Raw genomic sequence first — 15,637 nt, forward strand, 5'->3', positions numbered from 1 at the left:
GAGTATAGCTGTGTGCCATTGGTGAATGGTAAATGTGATGGCTCTCCTGCTTTTTAGTCAGGGCTTTTGGTGTGTGTGCTTTCCATTTAAAATCACTGAAAAAAAAAAAAAAAAAAGGACATTAAATTCAATGGGAAACAGATCAGATTCTTGTCCATTTACTATCAGAGACATTTTTATCATTGATTCTCATCTGCCTCTTTCGGTCAGTAAACTAACACATAGTGCTATCTGAAATATCCCTTTGCTGAGGTCAAGCATCTTCAACATGTCATCAAGTTCATGACATGAATGGCTCAGAGGTGTTTTCTGGAGAAGGGCAATGATCAGCTGGAAAGTGATTGAACATTGAGGTTACAAAACACAAAGAGGGTTTTTTTAGGAATTAATTTTACAATTGTAACTTATTAAATTCAGTGAAGCAAAACCAGGCTGCATCATTGATCCATTTCCCATGTGCAGTGTGCTTATTTGAACCATTGAAAACAAGGAAGATGCTATTTCTATAGGATTGCCTCTAGACATGCACTGGAGAAAACTTATTCAACTATCAGCATCTATCTTGTGGCTATGATCTATTTGTAAAAGGCAGATTGTGTTTTATACTTTTTTTGGTGTTTGTGCAGAATGTGTGAAAGTTCAGACTCTGAATGCTCTCAGTGATCCCACTGGGTCTACCACAACAACAAAGAAAGAAAAAGGAGCTGTTGAAGTATCTTCAAATTGGTATTGTCTTTGTGACTTATTAAAGTCTGGGCTTGTGCAGTTGTGCTGAAACCACAGTGCTCAGTAAAGAAAGGTTCTGTTGAAAAACTGGAGAGTCTTTCTGGCCAGGCTGAAGAACCATGCTGTGTTGGTCTCTGCTGGAAGCTGTATTTTGCATATCTTACAATAGCAGCATTTTCTGTCAATGCCAGAGTTGTTGTAGTCAGTCATCATTCACAGAAATATACATTTTTTGTAATGCCAAATGGTAGAAAGACAATAACACCTGATTCTCTGCAACACAGGACACATGCATATCCTAAGCATATGGAAATATCTATGACTGCAGATGGCCATCTCCAGCTCCTTTTAAAGTAAGCATTTGATCATTCGCACATCAGAAGGCATCCTGCTAGTCTGTAATGCTGCAGTACGGTACAATATAATATTTTTTGTCATTAAGTTGGCCATGAAATCTCAGTACTACCAATATGTTAAGAGACAAATCGACCTACCGAAGGACTAAGAGCAGACACCACCTTATTAAGAATAGGGATTAAACGATAAACAATAGCATTATCAAAATAAACATGAGGGAATCAACTGAAGGTTAAGAAATACTTCACTAATATAGCAATCACAGTTACATAAGTCACAGATTCAGCTCTTGGAAACATTTAAGTGAAATAGAGCACAGTATTGCAGATGGCAGCTAATGTGTCTTGCTCTGGGGATCACAGAATCACAGAATGTCTAGGTTGGAAGAGACCTCAAGATCATCGAGTACAACCTCTGACCTAACACTAACAAGTCCTCCACTAAACCATATCACTAAGCTCTAAAAACTCTGAAGCAGCAGTGCTATTCATATTAAGGTTAAGACTATGGTTCCATTGTAGCCAAAATGGACTCAGTCTGAAAGAGCTTTGCTGTTCCAAAGTTGATTGATTTTGAAGTCAGAGATTTTTGAAGATTGATTTTGAAGTCAAATTGATTACGAAGTCAGAGCTGCAAAGATCACAATGGTGTTGCTGTCATGTATATATACTTTCTTGTATCAAAGCAGAACTCTCATCTGGCTGCTGTGCCAAAGTTTTTTTTGACTTTTTTTTTTCCTTTGCTGCAGAAAGAGGATTGTTCACGTAGGAGAGAGATCTAACAGTTTTGTAGAGTACAGTACTTTCACACATTAGGACAATCCTCTGTCTGACTGTTGTGGACAATCTGCTTTACAGTGTTCAGACAATGCAAAGAAACCAGACCAGGGAGGGGGGTGGGGGGGGGAAGCTACCTATCTGAATGTCTGCCTGCTCTCTCCCAGCAGTTTTTCCCAGTAGTTTTTTCTCCAAAACTCAATCTGTACTGACAACTGGTAACACAAAGCTAGGTTTTGAAAATTATTCTGTTGGCTAACATGCAGATAAATAGGCAGAGGCACCTCCTGGTATGCCTAGTCACAAACTCTCACAGAAGCTTTGTCAGAAATAAGCTTTTGATTGTGTTCTGTCAAGAATTCCTTCAAAGTAAGAAATAAAGCTTGAGAGGGGCTGTAAATAATGTCATAAAGAAAAGAGATCAGCTGGTTTTCTCACAGAGCAGTGCTGTTAGCCAAGCCGTCATTGGCACAGCTATGGGCTGTATCCATCAGCTACTTTATCCTGGATGATTGCTTTAGTATTGACTGTTCATCTTTTCAACATCTGCTTCTTTCAGTCTTGTCTCATCACCTCTTTTGCTCTCATAATTTCACCATGAAAGGATTATTGCAGGTGAAAATCTTTTAAACATATCCCATTCAGATTCAGTTGAAACTCACAATTTAAGCCTTTACTTAAAGCCTTTATATTATTATCACCTCTATACTGATCACTGCCAGGACTAGGTATGCAATAAAAACTATGCACTAGCAGAATAATTCATAATGTTGCAGTCCCAGTGAAGGCAGCAGGGATGGTGCAGATCATAAAACAGTTCCCCTTCTGTAAGCGTAGTGATTGAACTACCAGTCCCTTCCATTCGAAGTAGCTGAATCAGAGCTTTTTTCTTTTTTTTTTTTTTTCCCCTCTCAGAATTACATTGAGCACCCAGAATTTGTGCTGACTTTACCTGGAGCTATGGTACTCAGCAACCTTGGAAGTCTAGTCCCTGAAACCTGCTGTAAAGAGCCATTCAGGAAGAGTAATTTTGAATTCAGATGTGTTACCTAGTCCAGTAAAGATTTGTTCATGTCGCTGAAGTATCCTGAAAAGAAACGGTTGTTTGCTCACAGACACTCAGCATCCAAATGTTCACTCAAAACTACTGAAAATTTTGAATTGTGGAAGTCAGTCTGGATATGTTACAAGGTCATGTGTGTGTGAGTTCTCTTGTGGATACAAGAAGTTTCCCAAAGTGATGTTTCTATATTTCAGTTGCAAATGGAAGAACAGCAGTAGTAAGCAAACTAAAACTGCAGCAGTCTTTCATCCTTTGCGTTTCAGTACCAGATGCCTATGAGTTTGGCACAAATTTCCACATTTAGCTGGTATACCGATTATCTCTTTACTGTGTCCCCTTAAATAAATTGATTAATAAAGTCTTGGACATTAGTATACTGTTTTTCTGCCTTTAGGGATTTAATGGTTTATCATTTGATGGCAAGAAATTGCTGTGGATATTTGGTATGTGATGTTTGATAAGGAATTAAGCTCAAATTGTAACTCTTCACTTAAATGAAATGATTTTGTTTGTTTGTTTCCTGGCTGGGTTTACTCAGACTGTGCTAGTTAGGCTGAAAAAGCAAGGACATTAGTGGGTCTTTCTGTGCCCATTAAGGAGAGGTGGCAAGAAAAAAAAAAAAAAAAAAGTTGTTGTTGTTGTTTGTTTGTTTTTTAATGTAGATTTTCTAGTTTGTAGCTCTCAAAGTCAGTGTTGTATAAAACACTGGTCAAAGTAGAGAATCAGTGAGATTCAGCAGGAAGACTTACTGGTTTTGTGCAAAGCTAAATTTTATCGCTTTCATCTAGAAAGAGAACTGTTCTTCCTGACATGTTCAGAGCCTTGTACGTCATCTTCTGTGCCAGAGCTGCAAAAAAAGAGTGTGGGTATCACACTCGATCTGTCTGTATAGCATCATGCTTCATATTTCCTGACTTTAATCGTCTGTACTTTCCTTTAGTTCATGTCCTGGCTCCGAACTATCATGACATTGAGGAAATCTAGAAATAGACTGGTTTTGGTCCAATTAATAGCCTTTGCAGATTATTCAAATGCATTTTGTGCACTCTTGCAAAGCTTTTTAATATATATTTTTCTTCATTAAAATATTTATTTCTTTCCCCATCCAAGAAAAAAAAAAATCTATCCAAGGTCTTTTCTGTCAGTAATTTTTTTCTTTTGGAAATGTGTTTATTTGAAAGGACTTGTGTTATTTCAAGTCATGTCAGCATTCTCCACAGATTATTAACAGCAAATCCTTTCCTAGCTAGATAACACTAATTCTGCAATACTTGTTAGTGCAGAAGTATGCTTCTTTGTACTAAAAAAAAAATAAACCAGAAAAGCTTTCTTGCTTGGGCTCACTGGAGAATCATGTTGATTAATTGAAATGTGCTTATCAGAACATCTGCCCTTGACAACTGGTCTGCAAAGTGATGCCATCTTCATGCAGAGATTACAGCTGGATATGCTAGTGCCAGCTACTCCACTCCCCATAACATTTTTTTGTAATCTAACCGCATTACTCTTGGATTATTTCTAACTGCATTCTGATCACTGCTTTGCCTACATAGGTTGAGAGGTCATTGTCTACTTGAAACCTTACAAAGTATTGGCTTTCTCACCTTTATGAAAAGTTGTCACAGATATTTGCTAATGATAAAACGCAGTAAAGCTTTCTAATACTCATGATGGCCTAACACAAGACAGATATTTTTCCTCCCATTTATTGTGTATCTGACCGTTATTTAAAGTAGTGGAGTCTTGTCACATACCTGGTGTTCAAAATTTTGCTCAGAACAGTCAAAATAAGTCTATTACCTGAAGCTGATGTAAAGTGAATCAGATCTGAAGTTATGCCAACTGGAAGTTACAGTTACAGACTTACACCTTTCAAATAGACAGGAGATAAATATTCTAAAGAATTCAGAACTATTTTCTCTGAAAAACTAATTTTTTCAATACTTCAGTACATAACAGTGAACAAATAAATATACAAAGTAGGACCAGGAGAAGCTGTTCTTTACAAAAACTAAAACTAACTTCAGTGCAAAAGAGATTTGGATTGACAAGTTAAGTGTTGCCATGTAAAAGCTGGATTTAGCATAGATTCACAGCACATATTCCAGTAATATAATGAAATGAATGTATTTTTAGCCAACCTGCATCACCTCTTGAATCTTTCTTTTTGACCTAATACCGAGATAGAGAGCTTTAATTAAAATGGTTTATTGTAAGTGAGTCCAAGCACAGGGACTGAAAGATTAGGAAGCAGCAGGCAAGCAAAGAAGATCATAATAACCAGAGAGAGCTGCTCCGATTTCTGAGAGAAAAAAAAAGTATTGTGGCTACCCAGCTCAATTCTCCTGTAGCAACTTTCCACTGAATAAGTGACCCTGTGCATAACGGGAGTTACACTGTAAAAGGGTACTCACCTGAAACATGAGTTTGCTCTTAATTGGAAGAGGGATAGCAGAGACAATCTTTGGCAAAGATTTAATTACTTGGACATTTTCAGGTTTAAGAACTGTAATAAAAGGAGGGAAAGAAAAAGAAAGGATTGTCTGAAAGTAAAAAAAAAAAAAATAATAAAAAAAAATCATGTATATGGATTTTAAGAAAGGGCTTTCCCATTTTTGAAAGTGGAGTGGGATGATAAAACAAAGCAGATTTATAAATTCGGATCTGAATTTATAATTTTGTACTGTGAAAACCAAGCTAGATTTCAGAACACAAAAATAAACCATGCCCATCTGTGGAATAAGCACTAATAAAAGAAAGGTTCAGTGTTTTAAGAAAGATAGAAATTTTAATTCTTGTTCGTATGCTCTAAAATCTCTAGTACATTAAGAATTATGCAGTAGTCATGGGAAGTAGTGATCTTTGTCCTCCACGAGCATGTAAGGAAGAAGGGTATGATATATATATATATATGACAGTGATATATATACATACATACATATGACAGTTGTGCTTTCTGTTTGTCCCAGAGCTTATCCAGAAATGTTAGACAAATCCTATCTAAAAAAGGATAAAAATCCTACCTTTTTTTTTTTTTTTTAACCTGATGATTGCAAACAATATGGCTTGGATATCTACACTGAATATATTAAGACATAATATACAGAAATAACGGGTTAGTTTGCATTCTACATGTAAATATGTATTTACATTCATTTTATGACTGTTGTTACTATTTTTCAGCATTTTTTTCTAAAAGTCTGAAAGCACATGCCTTTTCACCTTTATCACTGACGCAATGGTCCCTTGCTAACCTAAGCAGAGACTGTTAGGGAGAGTCTGTCCCTTGCAGAAAATCCTGGAGGAAATCTGAGTCATCTGGGTCAACACATAGGCAGAAACTTCTGTGTTTACAGTTTAAAATCTCCAGACAAATTTAGAGATAACTGATGTGTTTTCTGAAGACAATACACAGAACCATTACTTGCAGTTTTTTGAAGGAATCGAGTGTCATTTTTGTCCATGTCTGAGTCTTATACTGTTTTCCATTTCTGGATATTCATATCAGAGTGTTTGTATACTCTCTTAACTTTTTGTGTGTCCTAGATAAAATGATTTTGTCTGCCAAAGCTACTAATTTAACATCATTCTTAACTGTAGTTTATTCTCTTTGAAATCAATGTAAGCTTCCTAGTAATGTCTTTATGAAGCAAAATCAGAGTATTTTGTACAATTTGAAGTGAGGACTCAAAGTTGTCTCTCTTTGCTGTTAGAGCTCTATTTGTTCCACTTGCCAATGGTAAATCAGAAAGTAGGAGACTGTATGTGTACCTTCAGGAGAAGCTAAATCAACAGAAAAAATATCCAGAGGTTTGCAGTCATGTCTGAAAGGCTTACTTTATGTCATTTCCGTTGTTATTGTTTTCTTTTCACATGTGTTTATGATTTGCAATGAGAGAAAGAGGCATAGACTCTGAAACCATCAAGTACTGAGGATCCAGAAGGAAATGCCAGACATGAGCAAGGACCCAGGCTGTTTATCAGGGATGGACTTTGTAGGATATTTGCTGAAGATACATCTTTATCTGGTATGGCAAAACCCTTATGTAATGAAAACACTTAATCTGCAATTTGAGCTAGATTTGCCCTTGGGCAAAATATCTTGGATGCAGAGCAGGAATATGGGCACAATTAGCACACCTTCCCAGGGCTATTGCCCTGAGGGAGGGTGCTGCACAGAGAGGTTATCCAACAGTAATTCCAATCTCCACCTGGACAGTCCAGTCTCAAGCTTGCTGAGCTGTCAACAGGGCAAGGAGCTTTGTAGGTCAAGGGGCAAAGAGATGGGCAACTGTTCGAGAAAGTGTTGTCACTGTTTCTTCTCTTAAGCAGAATTAGTTTCAAACTTAAATAATTTCTTAGCTGCAGGTAATGAGGCTGCTCATAATGTGACACTGCAAATATACTGCTATATTACATAAGCAATGCAGATGCATAAAATAATAGTGTGTCAGTAAAGCCTTTGTGCTTTTAAATAACCTTGAATTCAAAAGGATCTAAACCTTGCTGATATCCTAGCACTTATATAGGTACATACTCCATCAATTAGCTTTTGTTGCATTATAATGATATTCTGTTGCTTTTCTTCTGTATATTGTACACAGTTATGGCACGTTAATTCTGGATTCAACTGGTAGTGAATGCTAGCTGTGCTGACTTTCTTGAAAATACTGTTTTCTGGCATCTTCAGGAAGAGTAATGTCACATTATCACAATGATCCAGAGGGATGGGAGTCAAGCTCTGCATATTACTACAGTGTATAAACATTGTCATTTATCCATGCAAACGTAGTCGTTACAAGACTCCTCAGCAGCAGAATTTCATTTTTATTTGAAAATAGCTTCCCAAACTTCAACAGTAATTTCTTTTTCACATAAGACAAGATGTGCAGAGGCACCTTTGCTCATGTCTGCTATTATGTACTCAGTGCAAAGGCATACAATTTTCTTGTCAATGTAACTACTAGAAATGGTTAAAGAGGTTGTGAAAGCAATCACAGGCTAGGCTGGTGTTCTACAGTTCCACTAGAAATCCCACTAGTTATTTCCTTCTACTGTCTTTTTTTTTTTTTTTTCCCATTATTTTAAGGAATAAATGCAAAACATTGCTAACTAACAAAGCTACTGTTGAGAGCTCTCTGAAATGTAACTGTAGCTCACAGTAGCCCATACTTGCCATAATCTGTGATTAATACCTGGTGTCATGTAAATCCATGTCCTGCTTTACAACATATTCCAGTTTCATATAGGATGTCTTCAAGCCTAGACTGAAACCCAAAATGTGACTATAATTTACTGGATTTATAAAATTGGTGCAGAGCTGGCAACAGCCACAGAGCCAACATAACTGATGTATGAAATATTGAGATTAAAATATATTGGTTCAAATGCACGCAAAGTAATTCAAATAAATCCTACAGCACTGCAAAAATTACAGTCTGAATCTGCCAAAAAATTCCTTGCATTGGTATGTCAGAAATGTGATTTATGAAATGTTGTTTATGATCAGGCTATTGAACATGAGGAAGGAGAAATCTTTTGGTGTTTTCATCGGTGAGCCTTTAGTAACACACAGCATTGAGTAAACTGTTTCATGGAACTGCTTGCAGCTCAAAGGCTTTGAAAAGTCAGCCCGTTTTGCCACATAACCCACAGTGAAGATCACAGTTAACATTCAATCTCTGTGACACCAGAGCTGCTATTTCACATAGAAAGCTAAATTCAGTTATGAGTTTATTACACTAAAGACTGATTTAGATCTACACTTACTTTCTTAGCTGGAGTGGCTATATATTGATTAATATTTCAGAAATCTTATTTTATAAAAAGATTTCTTAGGAAAGTGTGTTCAATGTTATATTTAGAAATGTCACTGGGGTTGCAAATCCAAATTAAAGATGTGATGGGATTTACTTCTCATAATAAAAAGCAGGTGTTCATAAATATTCACGATCTCTGTAGCTCTACCTCCAGCCTTCAGGTGTGTCAACACACATGTCAGTGAAACATTTGAACTCTGTAGAATAGGCATCTTAAATATTTTGCATCTGTATTTGATACATATCTTAATATTTATGATTACCATATTACAGCAGAGTGGCTAAAAACAGGGTAGGTGTTGACAGCATTTCTGGCTTGTCTGCTAATAAATTTCGCTGCCCTGCTTTGGCCTGGAAAGAGCAACCAGTTACTTTATATAGCATGATCTCACAAATTCCTGGAGCTGGCAGCACATGTTACACACTGCTGGAAAGCGTGAAATCCACACTTTCCAGTGCTAATAACTGTTTGTTTATTTTTAATTTCCTAGTTCATGAAATGCAGCTCCCATTATTGTATAATTTAGACAGTACGTCTGCCTGCTCACTGTTGCCCATGGTCATCCAGATTTCTAGCCGTCTGGTCTTGCATCAAATGAAAACTCGGGGGAAATACTTGAGAAGTACCAACGCAGTTAGATGATTCTGCTATCCCTAACTTTGAATTTTTCTTTTCTTTGGACTCATAACTTGCTAGCTAGAAAAATGAGAGGATATCACATTTTTAAAAAATGCAATAGATTGATTCCCTAAAAGTGTCTGCCGTTCTTAGTTGCTGTTCAGGTTAAGACTCATCTTGTATTCACACTAAACACGATCTGATGATTTTCTTTTTCAGGTAATCTTTTATTCTGTCTTTCCATTAGCTCTTGAGAATAAAGCAGTAACATACCAATATTCTTTTGGCTTCATGGCAAAATATAGGTATTTTTCCAGGCTTATTCCTTATTATTCATCTAATGGCTGCTTTAAAGTTTATGAGAAAAAGTAATATCTACCATAGGGATAATCTCAAAGATGGTGAGCAGCTTTTGCCAAATGGTTCACTGCAGCCCTGCAATTACCTTATTGCTTTATGTCTCAGAAGGGAAACACTCTTTCCTCAAGCTTTTGCTGTAAAAATCGTGAAACTCTTAAAGAAAAAAAAAAAATCTATTTTGAAGGTCTGATTTAACATGAAAATTATATGCATTGTAAATGTTTCCTCAGCAATTTACTTGTCATAAATGTCTATTGTACTCAAAACCTCTACAGGGAGTTAGAGGTATTTATTCTGTGTGTACTTGGGAATTTGTAAAAAGATACAATGACAATAAAAATAGAAATATTTTGACTAGCAGCAAACCCCCAGATACAGAGATTGGTTTCAGCTCAGATGCAGCTTTGCAAGGTCTGAGTTTAAACCAGACGTTATAGCAAGAATTAGGTATGTACTTACAATGAGGAGAGCACCAGACTGAATGTGGATATTGTGTGGTATTGACAGAAGACATCTAAAGCCATTGTAAATAAAATAATGCAACAAATAACACACAAGGCTCAAATCACTGCTGTGTTTGTACCAACATTATTCTGATGCAAAGCTCAGATTTTTGCTGAAATAGTAGTCCAAAGAGAGCTGCTATGGCCCAAGCTCTGCTCCAGTTTGAAGCCTGAAGGCATTGAGAGCTCCTTGGAAAGCCCTTGCCAGCTTCCATGGGGAAACATGTCTGGGCTCTTCAGAAAAAAATAAAATAACTTGATTTTCACATTTTTGCCAAAGTGAGCCTGGCTCAGGCCCTCAGCCCCCATCAGCGCTAAGAATTTATAGTTGTTTAGTGGGAAATGCACAAAGCTTTGAGGTAGAATTGAGTTGTTCCAAGCACTAACAAGACTGAGATATGAACATTTTAATTCATATTAGGGAAAACTCTTCCAATGGAAGTCTTTTGTGGTAATGTCTATTTCAGACTCCTCATTTTTCATTTGAAAATTATTGGTTGGATGATTTTTTTTAATCAACTGTGTTCAGTGTGTGTGTGTGTGTGTGTGTGGCAGGGGGGTATTTGTGTGCGTACACACAAGAATGCATCATTATCTCCACAACATGAGTTTTTTTTCAAATGCTGAAAATTGACTTTCTGTTCTTTCTGTAATCTTGGGAGCATTCACAGATGTGGGAGAAAGCAAAGACACACAAATGGAGTTCAGAATTGTTATTGCTATTACTGGATTATAATTGTTTTGTAATATTTTAGGAAAAAAAAAATATGTCAGAAGCTGCCAATTCACTAAAACTCATTCTTTTTCTTCAGATAACAGTATACTTGGGATTGCTATAAGAAGTCATTTTTAATCATTTATATATATATAATTATCTTATTTTCTAAATGAAACTGTACGAAGAGGTTTAATTTTAGAGTAGCTTTCATTGAAAAATATAAACTAATGTCACTATTAACATTTTAAATGCTGAATATTAAGCATTATTTGAAACAATCAACAAAATCCTTATAAATTTTCCAAGCAATTATTCCTGATTTTTCAGTTAGGAAGTATTTTTGAGATCTTAGTCTGTTCAGGCTTTTTGGAACTGGGGATTTCCTCTGTATGTGTGACATCTAGAGAAGGAAAACCTTTTCCTGTCAGGCCTCATTTACTGTGTGGTATGGGATAGAAGGAGAATTTAGCATTGAGATTTTGGCCCCCACTGACAAGCACTAAATGTGTTTAGGTGGTCTTCTCCCAATAATTTTATGCCACACAGAGTGGAAGAAAGCTGTTACTGTTAAAGGTTCAGCAATCTGCTGAGCCAGATGGGTGAGAGCAGAGGTCCCGAAGGGGTGCTCTGGGAGACAGGCATGCTTACCAAGCTCTGTGTCTTCACGTGGAACAAGTGCTTTTCCTATGGGGAAAAATACCAGAGAGGATGAGGGGGAGAAAGATATTTTAGGCATTTTTACAGATGCACTCAGAGATCCTATGGGGGGAGTCATCCTAGGTGTTATGCAACATCGTACTGAAGGTATATCGTGCCCCACACAGACTGCAGCTTGGTCGGGAGTGGGAGAGGGAGAGGAAACAAAGCGCCAGCAAGTGATGCCTTACCCAAGAGCCCGCGGCAATGTAATGGCATGGGTCAGAACAGCACCACGTCTCTGCTCTCCCAAACCTGTGCTGAGTCTGTTCTACTACAGCTGTACTTACACAGCTGTAAGTATTTTAAAATCTTTCTTCTTTATGCAGATAACTCCATTAATTGCTGTCTTTTACTTGTGAATTAAAATAGAGCTCAGATGAGACTTTTCCTTTCAGAACGTTTAGCCTCAGGAACATGCTTTAGAAAGCTGCGGGCATCTTCCATTCTTAGGGTGACAAGGTTATGTCACTGTCACCCTTCTGACACCTTATAAGTGGTCAGCATATGACTGGATGTGTCCTACAGTAGCTTTCTCTGTTGAATTTTGTGTGTGTGTTGTTTTATTGTTTGGTTGGTTGGTTGTTTTTTGTTGTTGTTGTTGGGTTTTTTGTTTGTTTTTGTTTGTTTGTTTTTGTTTGTTTTGTGTGTTTGTTTTTAAATATACTTGGAAATCAATATATTAAAAATAAACATTTAAATTTATCTGGAATATGTAAGAAAAGGAGTTTGGGGCCTTTGAAACATTGACAGAAAAAGGGAACGTAGTCAAACTGAAATGACTTGGCTGGCATGGCCTTCTGGGCACGAGGTCTTGGCAGCTCCCAGGGCCACCTCTACTCAGCCCTGCACTTAGCAGTTGGTTCAGGTCTGGGCTCGTGTCTGCCCAGCGGAGCTGGTGAGCATTAGGAAGAATTTCCTCAGGCTCCTGACAGCACCTGGAGTCAGGCAAGAGCAGCTCTGCCCTGGGTGCTGGAAAGCCCCCAGCCTACCTCCAGGCCAACATAGGCCAGCTGAACGTGTGCTGAGTGCAGGGATTGTGCCCTGCTGCAGGCCTGAATTTGGCCACCTGAAGGTGAGGGCAAAATTAGTTGTTTTAACTTCTCCAGGGTGCGGTCAGAGTAAAAGCAGTAAATCAACAGACTTGTGCTTGTCCACGGTGATATGGGATCATACCTGTGCTTTTTCATGTTAGGAAGGAAAACCCAAATGTAGGAGGGAGTCTGTTATTAACAAAATGGCCATAAAAAGCTTTTAGCTAACTTGATGACATTGGGGAACTTCATCAAAGCTCCTGCAGGCATCAGGAACTGCTTTTTCCCTGTTGAAACAAGCACTGGTTGCACAGGATCAGTCTCTAAGTTTACCTCTTGGCAGCCTGCTCACCCACTTCTTTGTAGAGTTCTGGTGTTGTACCAAGAGCCCTGCAACAAAGGCACAGAAGGGAAAACACTTGCTTTGTGAGATAGCACCAGAGAGTCTTTTTAGCACCTGTACATTTGGCAGCAGTGAAACAACTGAGCTGGCAGTGGTCCCACTCTGCATTTCTATCTGCTGGAACAATACACGGATCTAACAAACTGCAGAAACGTCACTCCTGCGAAGACTTTGCAATAAAACCAGGACATGCAGTGCCATGTGGTAGGCTCTTGCCTGAGTATCACTGACGAGCCCAAATTAAATCATACCTCCAGAAGTTGCTGTTCCCCAGATACCAATATGAAAATAATCCAGTTCCAAAGATAGATTTTTCCCCACACCTCAAAAGCAGTGTACATCAAATTTTGCAAGAAGAGAAAAACAGTAGCCGTGGGGATGGTTTCAGCAATTTCAGTATGTGTAGAGGAAACCCAGGGCTGTTAGCATATTTTTTACCTTTTTGACAGCAAGTAAATGTTCTGTGGCAGACAAATCTACAGGAAATAAAATTTTATGATGTGCTGTAGCCATACTGGTTATATATCTATACACTGATGGCAGACTATCAAAAGATGCACACTTTCAACATTTTTGAATGTGACTTGAAAGCAGCTTGACTTCTGTAATCATAAACACTGACAAGTGTGTGCTCTGCGTACTTGCACCAGATGATGTCTCTGTTTGTGTTAGCATGGTGGTGGTGGTGTACAACTAGTCTAGTGAGTTCAAAGTGAACTGAGAGGCAAAGGGAACTGTTTCTGTCTTGCCTAAATGTTTATTACAAACCAGTTAGACTAAAAAAGGTAAGTCAAGCACAGTACTGTAATTCTTGGTTTCTATCCCGTTAGGTTACTTTTTAGAAAAGCAATAAGCATAGCCAATTTTTTTTTCTTTTCCTTTCTATGTGTTTTAGCAATCTGGAGCCAAAGTCTCTTTCTATTTGTCCTAGGATAATCACTAATGTACCTGTACTACTGAATATGAAAGCAATGATGGTGAATTGCAGATATCTATATATCTTTCCTCACATGTGTACATATATATATAAAAGAAGAATCATGAATAATCTGTACTGTATGTATGTTTGAATTTGTTTTCTCCTTCTCCCCAGGCCAGTACTGCTACACTAAAATATATAAACCAGGTGTAAGCATATGCTTCAAAAACACCTCTCTCTATCAGCTGCTGTTCTTACCTACTAAAAATGATGCAGGTGATTTCTGTCTGCATTGAAAATCAGAGTCTTTCATGATGTCATTCATTTTCTTTGTGCAAAGGTAGTAAAATCAGGTAGAAATTACCTTTCAAGAATAAGCATATGAGGAAAAATTGTAACCAAGCGTGCTTACTTAAGGAAATACAGTTGTGTTGTTGAGCACTCATATTTCTCAAAGACCATGCATTAGTATACATATCATACATAACTGCCATCCTAAAGCGTGAAAATGTAAGCAGGTAAAAGTCAGTGCAAACAATCTGGCTCTACACTTCTTGTCAAGGCCTTCATCAGTAGTGTACATGTCCTTGTTCTGACTACTATTGCCTAGTTTGATGAAAAGTATTTTTGTCACTGTCATACATGAAATTTTCTTTATTTGTGTGATGTTATGGGTCATTGCTAAAAGAAGAGGGGAACAGCAATACAGTGCTGGTTGAATGAATAATGAATAATGACACTGAAAACATGTTTACTACTATACAAAGTCCAGTTACAGCAAACTGACATCTCCAGGGAAAAGCCACAACCTAGAGTAGTAAGAGGATAAACTGAAGTAAAACCTATGTTTACACAACTGCGCACAACTCCATGGAAATGATTGCTTGTTTACAAGATTTGAGAGTAGTCCTAGGGTCTGGTATCTTAGCTTCAGCCATTCGGACTTCTACAGTTTAGTCTACATTTTTTAGTCTGCTCTTAAAGTAAAAGCATGTTAGGTAATCTTATCTAATGCTTGCAAATCAAGCAAGTTTCAAAGATGAAAGTACAGTTCTTTCAGGACTGGTGTTGTCTAAATGTTCTCAGCTGTAATATATTGATCATGAATCAAAGAGAATAATTTCACTAGAAGCAGGGGAAAGACTTGGGGAAATATATGTCTGTTACTTAAGAGGCAGCAAATAATGGATGATATGGAAAATATTGAATGTTTAATGCACTTTTGCTGCTGACTTCCAAAATGCCTTAGTGTAGCTAGATGTTTAGTAGTATTAAAACTAACAGAAAAGGATTATGAGGATATTCCAAAGGTAAGGAAAGAACAGGTCACAGGATAATTGAAGGGAAATCACAGGTATCAAGGTCAAGAAAGAAAAGAAAACTTGTTGTGGAACTCCTAAGGTACTAGCTGAAGCAGTCTTGAGGGACAAATGCCAGGATGCAGAAAAGCTGCTGACTGGTTTGAAAGTTCATCTATAATTCGCTCACTCAGATTTCACTCTGGTTCTGTGATCATGGGATCTCAGCCATGCCTGAAGTACTGCTGACCATGTATGTGTATATGTGTGTGTGTGAGAGAGAGAGTCTTTGGGGTTTTATGTTTGTATCAGTGCATTTAAAACACAGGATTTGGCTGTGTAAAAG

Source organism: Aythya fuligula, chromosome 8, assembly GCF_009819795.1.
Source record: "Aythya fuligula isolate bAytFul2 chromosome 8, bAytFul2.pri, whole genome shotgun sequence".
In the NCBI taxonomy this organism is placed as follows: Eukaryota; Metazoa; Chordata; class Aves; order Anseriformes; family Anatidae; genus Aythya; species Aythya fuligula.